The following is a 13136-nucleotide window of genomic DNA, read 5'->3' on the forward strand; positions in this document are numbered from 1 at the left end:
GTTCCTCACTTTGTTTTTCTGAAGGACAGGTGCTGTCTCCTGAATCTAGTAAGATTCTTTGAAGAGGTTATAGAGGCTGTAGACAGTAGTCACTCTGTGCACACTGTTTAACTTGAACTGGCTAAGGCTTTTGATACTATTGCCCATAGTAGCATTATTGAAAAAGTAGACAGACTTAATGTAAAGTCCTGCATTGACAGCTGATTTGCAAATTGACTATCCAACAGATCCCAGGTTGTAAAAGGGGTCAAAGGCTCAAAAATAGGGATAGATTTTAAATATTGCTCTTATAAACTTAGAAAGTTGGTAGAATAACAGGGCTTGTGTTAGCATGCATTTTCTGAAGGATATGAAGTCTGAAACCTAAATGTCTCTCATTATTTAGTGATTTCAATCCCCATAGGTTTGCCAGAAAACCACAAATTTTATGAATAACAGACCAAAACAGGAGGTATAAATCAGGACATGCAAAAATCTGGACAGCTGAGAAGAATGATGCCACAGGGATCTGTGCTAGGTCCTCTCATGTATGGATTGGCAGATATCCAAGCCAATCTATTCCTTTCATGTTGCTGACCAAGTTTGCTAATAACTTCAATCTGAGTACTGTTTTCCATTCATCCATTGATACTAAATAGCTAGAATATATGCATACTGGGTGGAGTGAAATGCACAAAAGTTAAATGCAAAAAAGTGCAGCAAAGTAGCTTTTGACAAAAAAAATGCCACCTCCTTAAATATTATAAATGGTACTCCACTTCAGAAACTGATGGTCCTAAGACAGCCTCTCTCTCTCTCTCTCTCTCTCTCTCTCTCATTCAATTATCATATTTCTGCCATAGTCAGTAATTATTTGTCCCTGTTGATTATGAAGGGAGTATCTTAAAACAGCCGAAGAAGTCATCCAAAACCTGTATTCCTCTTATTAGACCAATCATGGATTACAATGCCTCTTTTGGTATGTACAAATCAAAGCATGTCACTCAACTGGAAAGGCCCCAAAGATTTCTAACCAAGAATATAAAAGGTCTTAAATCTTTTAACCATCATGAGGGTCAGTGCAATTCTCATCATGCTCATTAGCCTATCACATGCTTCAAGATGACCTGTATCTATCTTTTTCATCCATGAAAAACCCAAATTTGTATGTCCTTCTGTTTATTCACAGAATCAATGTTTCTAGAAACACTCACAGTAGAGACTTAAATCTATACCAAAACAAAAACAAGACTTGCTGGTGGGATACATTCCTAACACAGCATATTCCTGGTCTAGGGAATAAGTTGCAATTAAAGGTCAAACAAATTACTACTTTGGGCAAGCATTTTTAAGTTTTTTTAGGTGTATGGGAGTATGTATATTATAGTTCCGTTATTGTTTGGTGAGTATTATTGTGTAAACATAAACTATAATTGGATATCTACGGATACATGCCCCCTTAGTTCAAGGTGAGAGCCGAACATGGAAGCCCTGATACTTTATAAAGATGAACTGTATTTCTTCTTGTTTAAACATGATATACATATCGAATAAAAGAGTTTTGAAAAAAATAAAGATGAACTATAATTCAAAGAAATAAAAGTGAATTTTTATTCTTGTTACAGTTTTAAGACTGTCTGTGATTTGTGTGTGGGGGGATTCTGCCCCATTTTTTGAAGGGATTTACCTCCTGTAAACTCAGTCTAATGGCTAAACCTCTCTGATATCACTATATTTGTATTCATATCTGTAAACATATCACAGATTGTGGGGAAGACTGCAAGATATTGCAACCTTAGTGTTAGTACATGTTCCCTCACAACTGCATTTTCAGTTGCTGCAATTAGATAATGACAGTTCATGTTCCTAACAGTTTCAAGAAATACCAAGATATATATATATATATATATATATATATATATATATATATATATATATATATACACACACACACACACACACACACACACACACACACACACACACACACACACACACACACACACACACACACACACTCACACACACTGTCAATTTGATTTTGGCTGCTGTCATATGAACTCTGTTCACTTTACATAATTTTTTGTAATTCTTTGCCCCCTTGGCCTGGATAACTATCAATGAGTGGTCAGTGCCTGTTTCTTCACAAATCCTCCTCAAGACTGACCAGTTTGCCCCCCTGGACTGTAGCTACCAAACTGAGAACATTCTGTGGACACAGCTAATGTAAAAACTATCTTTAAGGAGATGAGAGGAGAGGAAACTAAGACATCATGGCTCAGCATCATCCACTCTTAACCTTAAAGTAGGTGGGGGGAGGTATAATGACATAAATACAAATACCCAGATATTTGCATCCATCACACAATTATGTTTGCCCTGTCTTCAAAGTACGCACACACTTATTGGACACCTATGCAGTAGACAGTAGCACAGTGCTGAAAAAACAACGCACTACCCCAAAGGAGGGCCAACTGGACATATACTACTCATGTCAACTGAGTCACTCTGGCCTGCCAGCTTCAAAGATGGCTGCATTTTTACCAGTACTCTGTTCCATTGTTTTATATTACATTCTCTTGTTATCTTATAGTAATATGCAATAGGTTCATAGGTTCATAGGTAGGTACTAGGCTATCGGCCCTGGGGCCTATACAAGCCCAGCCAAAAAGGTACCCTGGCTTTTGCCACCCAAGAAAATTATTTTCCTGTGCCACTGTCAAGCAGAGGCACAGATTTGATCCCTGGGGTGAATTTCCTATTTCCCATCCAATCATCAAGATTTTGCTTGAAGAGTGCTAATGAGGAGCTTTGTTTGATATAGATAGGTAGTTTATTCCAGAGTATGGGAAGTCTCTGGGACAGGAATCTATCCCTTCGGCATGTTCTGTTTATTGTGGTGACAAGGTTTAGGTCCCTAGAGCGTGTAGCTCGGAGGGATTGGGATTTCTTTAAGTGGACCTAGGCTTTGTTAAGGGCAGATCCTGCCTCTTAAACCTGGTTGATTTCTTTGAAACAGTCACCAAGGCCATTGACGAGGGGAAGGTGGTCCACACAGCCTACCTGGACCTCGCAAAAGCCTTCGATACAATACCCCACTCGGGCATTATAGATAAGCTCACCAGCTTAAATATAAACCCCTATGTCACTAGATGGATTGCAAACTGGCTCAAGGACAGAACCCACATGGTTAGAATTGCTGGAGCCATGTCAGACTCCAAATCAGTTACAAGTGGTGTCCCACAAGGCTCAGTCCTGGGACCTCTCTTGTTCGGTATATATTTCTCGGAGGTACAGGCCAACACGGAAGGACTGTGGCTGACCAAGTTCGCAGATGACTGCAAACTGGGCGCCATAATCGACTCTCCAGCCGACACAAGCATCCTCCAAAAGGGCCTCATAGAAACAGACAACTGGTGCCAGAGCCATGGCCTCAAGCTAAATGCCAAAAAGTGTATAGTCATCCCCTTTGGCAAAAACAAAGTGCCCACAAATTACCACATAGGTGGTAAAACATTAAGTACAGAAGAAGTAATTAGGGACCTGGGGACCCAAGTTGATAGCAATCTCTCATTTGACAACCACGTGGCCAAAGTGGTTAGAAAAACATTTTATATAGCCCACCTAATCATGAAGGGATTCACATGTAGATCAGGGGAGGTCATCGTGCCTCTTTACTCATCCCTCATCAGGCCCATAATTGAGTACAATGCCCCTTTTGGGATGTACCTTACCAGACACCTGCAGCAACTGGAAAGACCCCAAAAGTACCTCACCAAGAGGATCAAAGGGCTCAAACAGATGCCATATGCTGCCCGGTTAAAGAAACTCCAGCTCTACTCACTGGCATACCGCCTGTTCAGAGGCGATCTGTGCCTGACGTATAAAGCCATGTCCAACCCGGAATTAATGGACATGCTGCACCTCAGAAAATCCAAATCCCATCGAGCTACATGCTCGAGAGACTTGAACCTCAGCACTGAAATAAATAGGACATGCTGGAGGGACAGATTCATAACCCAGAGGCTCCCTTCACTCTGGAATAAAATCCCAGTCCAGGTTAGGTAGAGTCCCTCATTGACTCTCTTCAAGAGGAATCTTGATGAGTGGATGGGAGATCGTAGGTTTACCCCGGGTATCACTTCTGTGTCACTGTTAGACAGAGGCACAGTATACTAACCTCGAAAAAGGGCATAGCAAAATAAATTTAAAATGGGTGGCGAAAGCCAAACACATTCTGGCTAGGCTTATAAATGAAAGAAACCAAAGAGGGACCAGCACTCAAAGCAGCAGGATATAGTAAATCACAATAATATTTATTTCAAGGTAGCTAAAAAGCTGCCTGTATTGAAAATTTATATTACTTTGTCGACCAATGGCAGGAGCATACCATTTCATAAAGATGTATTTAAGTAGTACCAGGATGTTATGTTGGCTTGTATAACTATTTTTGGTTAAAGGAAATGCAACATTGATAAAGGCTTGCTAAGCCGAAACCGGTCTGTTATTTTCAATACAGGCAGCTTTTTAGCTACCTTGGAATAAATATTATTGTGATTTACTATATCCTGCTGCTTTGAGTGCTGGTCCCTCTTTGGTTTCTTTCATTTGATTTGGTTTGGACCGTGCACCACAGTCCACCATGCGTGCCTCATTTTTTATTTTTTAGGCTTATAAATGCCCTAGGGCAGATAGCCTAGTATGAACCTATGAACCTATGGAGCATGTCCAACAGCTCTGGGTTTGATATAGCTTTGTATGTTAGGCAGAGATCACCTCTGAGTAGGCGATATGCGACGGAGTAAAGCTGGAGTTTTTTGAGGCGGTCTGCGTAGGGCATCTGTTTGAGGCTGGTAATTCTCTTTGTGAGGTATTTCTGTGGCCTTTCCAGTTGTTGTAGCTGTCTTGTGAGGTACATACCAAAAGGGGCATTGTACTCTATAATATATCTAATGAGTGATGAGTAGAGGGGAACAATGACCTCTTTTTTTTCTGGATGAGAAACCTTTTGTGATGAGGTGTGCCACGTAGAAGGATTTCCTGACTACTCTGGCAATGTGATTATCAAAGGAGAGACTACTGTCCACCTGTGTCCCAAGGTCTCTTATCACACTTTCAGTGTTAAATACACTACTGCCTATGTTGTAGTTCATGGGTACAGAGTTTTTACCAAAGGGGATGACAATGAACATTTTAGCACTGAACTTGAGGCCATGGCTTTGACACCAGGCATCTGTCTCAGTGAGGCCCTTTTGTAGGATGTCCACATCGTTAGAAGTTTAGATTATGGCTCCTAGTTTGCAGTCATCTGCAAACTTCATTAGCCAAAGACCTTCTGTGTTAGCCCGTACTTCAGAGAAGTAGATACCAAACAGGAGAGGACCCAGGACTGAACCCTGTGGTACTCCACTTGTCAGTGGTCTGAAGTCGGATTTGGAGTCTGCTACTTTCACAGTGCGGGTTCTGTCAGTGAGCCAGTTGGCAACCCATCTTGTGACATAGGGATTTATACCTAGTTTAGTGAGTTTATCTATAATTCCAGAGTGGGGGATGGTTTTGAAAGCCTTGGCAAGATCTAGATAGGCTGTGTGAACCACCTTACCCTTGTCTACGGCTTTGGTGACTGCTTCAAAGAAGTCTATCAGGTTTAGGAGACATGATCTGCCTTTTACAAACCCAAACTGGGTGGGATCCAGAGTTTGGAGATTACCAATGTCTTTGTTTATAAGTTCCATGATGATACATTCCATGGCCTTGCAGACCAGGCTCGTCAGGGTAATGGGGCGGTAGTTCCCAGGGGTCCATGGTGGTTCCCCCCCTGTGGAGTGGGATAACTGTTGCTGTGCACCATTCAGCATAAAATAGAACTTGTATTTTCATTGTCGTGATAAACACATTATCGGAGGCTCAATTGATATCTCTCTCCAGAATATATGTTACAGACACGTTCTCCCAGTGAATTCATCCTAGATTGGTACCTAACTTAGGATGCAGGAACAACCATTTGAACTGTGTCTGCTGACTAACCTGACTACAAGAATAAACAAAATCATAAGTAAACAAAGTATTAATGGATTCTTAAATCTAGCCTAAATTTCCACTGAAGTGCTTGCATGCTCCATTCTCAGACTACCCTTTTGGAAAATCAGTCCTGTGCTGCATCTGATCGCCACTGTGTACACAGTTATAACATTCATAGCTGGCATGCAAATATAAACTATATTAAAAATAATACTAGATTAAGCAATTAGCTCCAACCTGAATGATAGGCCTTGATTGAGCTACACATTTCTTGTCCTCAATTTTCCTTACTGTACTAAACTTTATGTCTCCCATTTCAATGAGAAAAATACCACAACATTCTTTCCCATTAGCCACTGCTCACATCAAAAGTATGAAGAAGGAGCATAACTACAGACGAAGTGCCTTCAAATATATCAACTGCTTCATGAATCAGTTCAGCTACAGATGAGCTACAATAAAGGCAAATCATTATGTGGCCACAAGTAAACATGAGTACTTCACATTTCAGCAAGAGGAAAACCCACTAAATGCCAAGACACTTTGATAATCTATCAACTTCCTTGTTTGTTCTGACAAGCAGTATACTCCAGACTTTTATCCACTGGGGTCTCAAATATATAAAAGTGTAAAGTTCTGATAGAACTTTTTAAATCCCTCCTAGCTGGTCCTCTTGCCATCTCCATATTCTCCACAGTCAGCTACAGATAATGCAAACTTTTTCAGCCTCAGTCCCATGCCTACTGCTACCATCTGTAAGCTGCTAAACAAAACAAAGAGCTTTTTCTTTCTCTTTAGACTGTTTTCCCTCCAATTTACCTTAACCATAGTGCTGACGTGATACTGAAATCAGGTTCAATACCAGTGAACAGATCAATAAGGGAACTCTCTGGAAGTTCTCTCTCATAGATCCACTGCACAGAGGCAGGACTTCTACTGGTTTATGCTACTTCTGTCACCTTCCTTTTCTTCCAGCACTATGTAGAGTATAGGCAGTACATGTCTGTCATAACTGCTACAATATCATACCATCCACTGCTTGGTATCTGACACATAGTATAGACTAGGCCGTGTTACTAACACAGCCCCTAAACATTCTATTCACCTTGATGTCCAAACGACACCTGTTTCTCCCACCAACTGGTTCACTAGTGATCTTTCCCAAGTAACCTGATGATCAAACAAGTTCTCATTCAAAATAATGCACCTCAATATCCACCTGTGATCAGTACTTTGACCAATCCTACTGACAATGTCTGTAAACATCATGTCAAAGTCTATGCATCATGCCTCTGTTAGCGAATTATGCTTTCTGTCCAGGCAGAAACAAAAACGTATGCTTTTCTAATTAGACAAAAACAATTCATCTAGCTCACCAGTAATTAAAGAGCAGACAAGGCCAAATATCTACAGAACTAATCCCAACCTTCAAACTGCTTGGAGTTGCATTTCAGTCTCTGCTCTTACTTGATTAGCATGTCTTAAAGGTCATTCAGGAATGCAACAGGAAGCATGGGTCTTTCTGTTGTTCCTACCATTTTTTCATTCAACAAGCCAGACTTCTCATTGTCACCGTTTTTCTATTTCATGACTTCTCTTATTGTTGTATTCTTTACATTAATCTAAGTCATCATAAGTAAAAAGCTCAAACAAACTTTTTACTCTGCCTCATTATTCCCCTCCTGTTACTCAAACTCACCCAGAACCAATTAACACTAATCTCTGAGGTTAGGAACTGGTTGGAAAAATAAAACAAGCTAACCTATTTAAGTCTAGAAGCAGACAAGTTTGCATTGCACCACCCTGGTAAACATCCTGCTCTTCAATCCCAACTACAGTGATACAATCTAACATGCTTTCTTCATTCGTCTCTCAAATTCCAAATGAGCTAACAGTTTGAGAGTAAAAAACATGGACCATTCACTTCCCTGTGCTTTCATGTCATATAAAATGTACTCTTACCCCTTTGAAGTGATATTACCTCCCGTTATCATTTGGGACTGCCTTAATTAGGTATTTCTGCCAGTGAAAACAGTTTACTTGTGAATGAAGATTGAATGCTTGAGCTTCAGTTGCCCGAGTTTGAACACCTTAGTAAGTGGAGTTCAATGATAGGAAATCACTGTTGGTGAGTTATGCCAGTGGTGATTCCCTTATGGGGGAAATTTCTCCATTTTTCAAGTTGGTGTGATCATGTCATTAGATATATATATAAGTTTAGGAGTACGGGGGGGGGCTTGGTCCCCATAGCAGGGAGAGCAGGGGAGCCTGTCCCTTTCAAAAAACACTTAAAAATGTTTTGGGGCAGTTTTTTTTGGCGAATGCAGTTTGTGGATTCTGATCCTCATTGCTTTCACTATGATCCATTCACAGTGGAAGCATCTTAAATTTGGGTCTATATCAGTTTGTTGAAGATTCACTTCAGCGAACCTGACTTCATGGACCTCAAACCACTGAACTTCACTTCCATGAATGTTCACATCCATGAAAGATTTAAGTAAAGAAAGGAAGCAGCTGGCCAACAACACAACTTTGCCCTTTTTCCCACTGTAGTGCGATCTCAGAGTTGGTATATATAGTTGGGGGTGTGTGGGTGGCACCCCACTTGGATGGGTTTGACATACTTTGGTGTGTGTTCCATTGTGGTGTTGGCCAAGTGCTTTCTTTTGCTAGTGAAATTTTTTTCAGTGTGAATGTTCATGGAAGTGAAGTTCGGTGGTTTGGGGTCGATGAAGTCAGGTTCGCTGAAGAGAATCTTTGATGAACTGATACAGACCCCTTAAATTTTATTCCGCCATAGAATCTCACCATATAGACATTCTGACTTGTATACATCTATATACTGTACAACCATGTAGCTTTTTTTTCAACTGGTTCTTCACCATAATCATAACCCTTGAGCTACAATTGCATTTTATGCACAAGATTATAAATCTACATAAAATTACTTTTTGTACTATATGTGTAACTGGTTTAATATGTACATAAACTACTGCAACTTCTGCTGATTTGTATTTGAACTACTGTAATTGTTACTTTATTATATGCGATTTCTTGTTTTTCCATAAAGCTTCCCTCACAGAGTCTCCATTGAAAATGATTTCCTGCCCAAAGGGATTATTCCAGTTCCCAAAAATAAATAGTGGAGATATTCGGAAAGGAATAGCACTGTGCAAAGTGCTACTTAATGAAATTATTGTTTTTCGAGTCATGAATACAGCTACTGGTCAAAACTAAATGTTTTAAGTGAAAAATGTTTAGGTTATAGGCATATCTATCCACATTTAATGACAGAAGGAAAGTTAAAAAAAGCATGCAGTTTCTTTAAAAAAGCATCGCACAAATTCATGTAGCATATATATATATATATATATATATATATATATATATATATATATATATAGATAGATATCAAAATTTCTGATTCTGCATTTAAAACAACACCAGAAATTCCTGAATCAGATCAATAAAAATAGAGAAAAATAAACAATGTACAACTACCTTACTGCTAGAGTGGTCTGACATAGGGAAAACAACATTCCCTTCAGTTACTTTCTCATATTTCATGAATTGCTCTTTATCAAATTTTGGCTAAGGTGACCTACTTTTTTTTCATTTAAAATATTCTTATAATCTTTCCTTATCCAATGCAAGCTTACAGTTTTGCAGCCTAAAAACAGTAATAAAAAACGTAATGGTTAAAAAATAAGGAAGAAGCGAATGTTTTTGCGGCTCTGGCATTTGTTATGTTGTCACTGGAACACATGGTGCAGATTTGTTTCAAACCAGTAGAAACCGTGTTGCAATCATCTGCTTAGAGACACCCTACCAGATGTTACACTTTTAGAAAAACGCAGTATCTAATATAAAACAGAGGGAGGATACAGTACATTTATTTAAAACATTTATATTTTAAAGCTGCACGCATTGGTGACATTTAATTTTGCTGTAAGTTAAATGGGAGTTGACTGGGAATGGAAAGGATGTATCATACCAGGAGAGAATTGTGTAATACTGCTGTCAGAGGTAGACATTCAATTACACGTATTCAGACATACTCTGATATAAAAAATGCCGTGTGCAGTGAACTGTGACTAACAGGAACTAAGTTATAATGACATTTTCTTTTGTAAAAATATTTTTGTACAGATTTTGTAATTGTTAAATATCAGCAATGTGTTAAAAGTTTAATAGTTTTGGAACAGGAAGGTTAGCTATGCAAAGTTTATAACTACTGTAAACTAATGAAACCAATGTATGTTTTCTATGCCTTTAAGCTGCTAAATATGTAAGGAATATCTTAAAAATGTCTATGTTACACTGGGATGGAATACCTTCCGGCTAACACTGTGTACCTCATTATATTCCTTAGTGTTTCTGTATAAACCATCATTTCCATCCCCTAGAGTACTGGTGTCTGTCCTACCGGATTTTGTTTTCTCATCTAAAACACAACTGATTAAGATGAAGTTCCCTTAAGTTTAAAGACCTGGGTCATGCTTTAAAATCTACATCAGAAAATGATCAGTTTTGAGTGTTTCTGAGAAAATACTTGCAGAGTATCCACTGAGAATACAGATCAGAAATGGCTCTAAAGCATGCCCCCCACTGTGTGACAGGTACTTTAGCTAATTGCTAAACTGCAAAAATGACAGTGTCTCCTTCTCCCCTTGTGAAAAGGTCACATCATGTATAATGTGGCATTTCTGTTAACAAAGTAAAAAAATCTCTTGAGGCAGCACCAGAGAGCTGTAATAAAAATAGAGGTCTTTAGTTTTTCTATATTAATTTCTTTGGCTGAAATAAAATTAAATGTGTTGTTTGCTGCATAATGCATTGTACAAATTATTCACTTCCAGCAGGAGTATGAATAAGCCACAGATCCATGATTCATTGTTTCACCAAAGAGTAAATGGCTGCCTTCAACAACTGAATCTACTTCTTTGATTATGACCACACGTATACATGAATGAATTCTTTCTCTGTTTTACCATACCTGACACATCTCACTATTTGCAGACTACATTCTTATACCCACCAGTAAATATACTTTAAAGCTATCAGAAATCTTCATTGTCAGTGGCTATCTGTGGTCTGAAAGTGGTAGGTTCCTTGTGTACTGTAATGTTTACATTACATATTAAGCATGTTCAAGCCTGTAATGCAGGCAAAAAATTAACTTTCATCATGTGACTTACTGTACCTTCCTAAATATGCCACATTCATGGTGAAAACATATGATACATCTCTCCTTGAAGTAAGTATAGAATTATAAATACATGAGTATTTTTGCTAAAACATATGGAGAAGGAAAGCTGTTTGAACGCAACTAGATCAGAAACAGGAAGGATAACACAGAATTGTGACATCATATTTATTTATTTTTATTTTATTTATTTTATTTTACAGTTTGATTACTGGGATAGTCCATTGGGCCAAGAAAAGCCCATTTTCAATGGAGTCCTAGGGAGAAAAGCTTCATGAACAGCAATATAATATAAAGACAATGCATTTACATGTATGTAATAATATTGAAGAACGATGGTATTACACATGACAAAAACTCCACAATTTCAGTGAAAACACAGTCAAAAAGCAAAAGGTAAAATTACACACACACACACACACACACACACACACACACACACACACACACACACACACACACACACACACACACACACACACACACACACACACACACACATACACACACACACACACACACACACACACACACACACACACACACACACACACACACACACACACACACGCACACACACATAAATAAGTCAATTAAAATAAAGACAATCCATTGGTGCATATTCCTGTTAGATTTATTACAATGTTTGCATATTCTGTTTAAATGTATTACAATGTGAAATAACACAGGGTTGACATTAACGTTTTACATGAAATATAAAGTAGGATGGGGGATAAGAGGAGTTAATTGTTTTATCTAAGAAGGGTGGGACAATAAAAAAAGAGCAAGACTAGGACTAAATAAGAAAAATGTAGATGGTAGTAGTGAGAGAAGCTCAGTATGATGAAGAGAAGAGAGAAGTAAAGGAGTGTGAGAAATGGGGAAAAAGAGGTGAGCCATGTGGGATGAGAGCAGGAACATTCTCAGAGGGTTTTGAGATGGGAATGAAGAAAGGTCTTAAAGGTAGAGTGGTTGTCTGTGGTACAAATAAAAGGTGGCAGGGAGTTCCAGAGGTGAGCTGGGGAAAAGGATAGTAGGTGTTTGCCTGGAGGATAAGCAGGGTTGTGCAGTTAATGTCAATTCTGGTTATTGGATCTTAGAAGTCTGTTGGGTATCTGCATTTTGAAGGAGGATGCAAAGGAGGAGTGGATGGAGGGATTAAAGATGAATTTATGGGCATAAGTTAAATGTAGGTAAGATGGTTGGGATGTTCAAGCCAATTTAGTTTGTGTAGGGCATTGCAGTGGTGGAAGGAGGATTTATAGCAGGTAGCTAACTTAGACATTTTGCTATAACAGGAGGATAGCTTTGTTTTTAGAAAAGATTGAAGCTTGGTAAGAAGTGGGGCACCATATAGGAGAGAAGAAATGAGGAAGGTGTTAGAGAGTACAAGTTTAGTAGTGGGAGTAATCTAGCTGTTATGGTGGTAGAGCATGCCTAGTTTCTTTATACTGATTAGTAGGTGGGTATCAAATTTTAACTGTTCATCAATAAGGACTCATAGAAGCTTTGCTTGGGATGCTACCTCGAGAGAGGTATTATTTTGACTAGTAATGGAGAATGAGTTTTTGTCTATAGTGGTACTTTTTGAAGGGGAAATAACATAATTTTAGTCTGTATGCATTGAGTGATAGGTGGTTGTCTGTCATCCAATGTTCGGTATAAGAGAAAGCATCTTGAGTTAGTTTTAAGATATTGGAGGTGGAAGTGGAGGAGCTGGTGATAGTAGACTCTTCTGCGTATTGAATGAGTTTAGCACTAGGAATGTTTTGGTGGAAGTCATTTATGAAAATGTTGAACAGTAGGGGACCCGATATAGAACCCTGGGGTACACCTGTAGGTGTAATAAGGAAGGAGGAGGTGGCTTTTTTCCATTTGACAGCTTGTTGTCTCTCAGAGAAGTAACTAGAAAACTAGTCGACAGAAGAGT

Source organism: Protopterus annectens, chromosome 12.part0 (assembly GCF_019279795.1).
Source record: "Protopterus annectens isolate FY-2018-M chromosome 12.part0, PAN1.0, whole genome shotgun sequence".
NCBI lineage: Eukaryota > Metazoa > Chordata > Ceratodontiformes > Protopteridae > Protopterus > Protopterus annectens.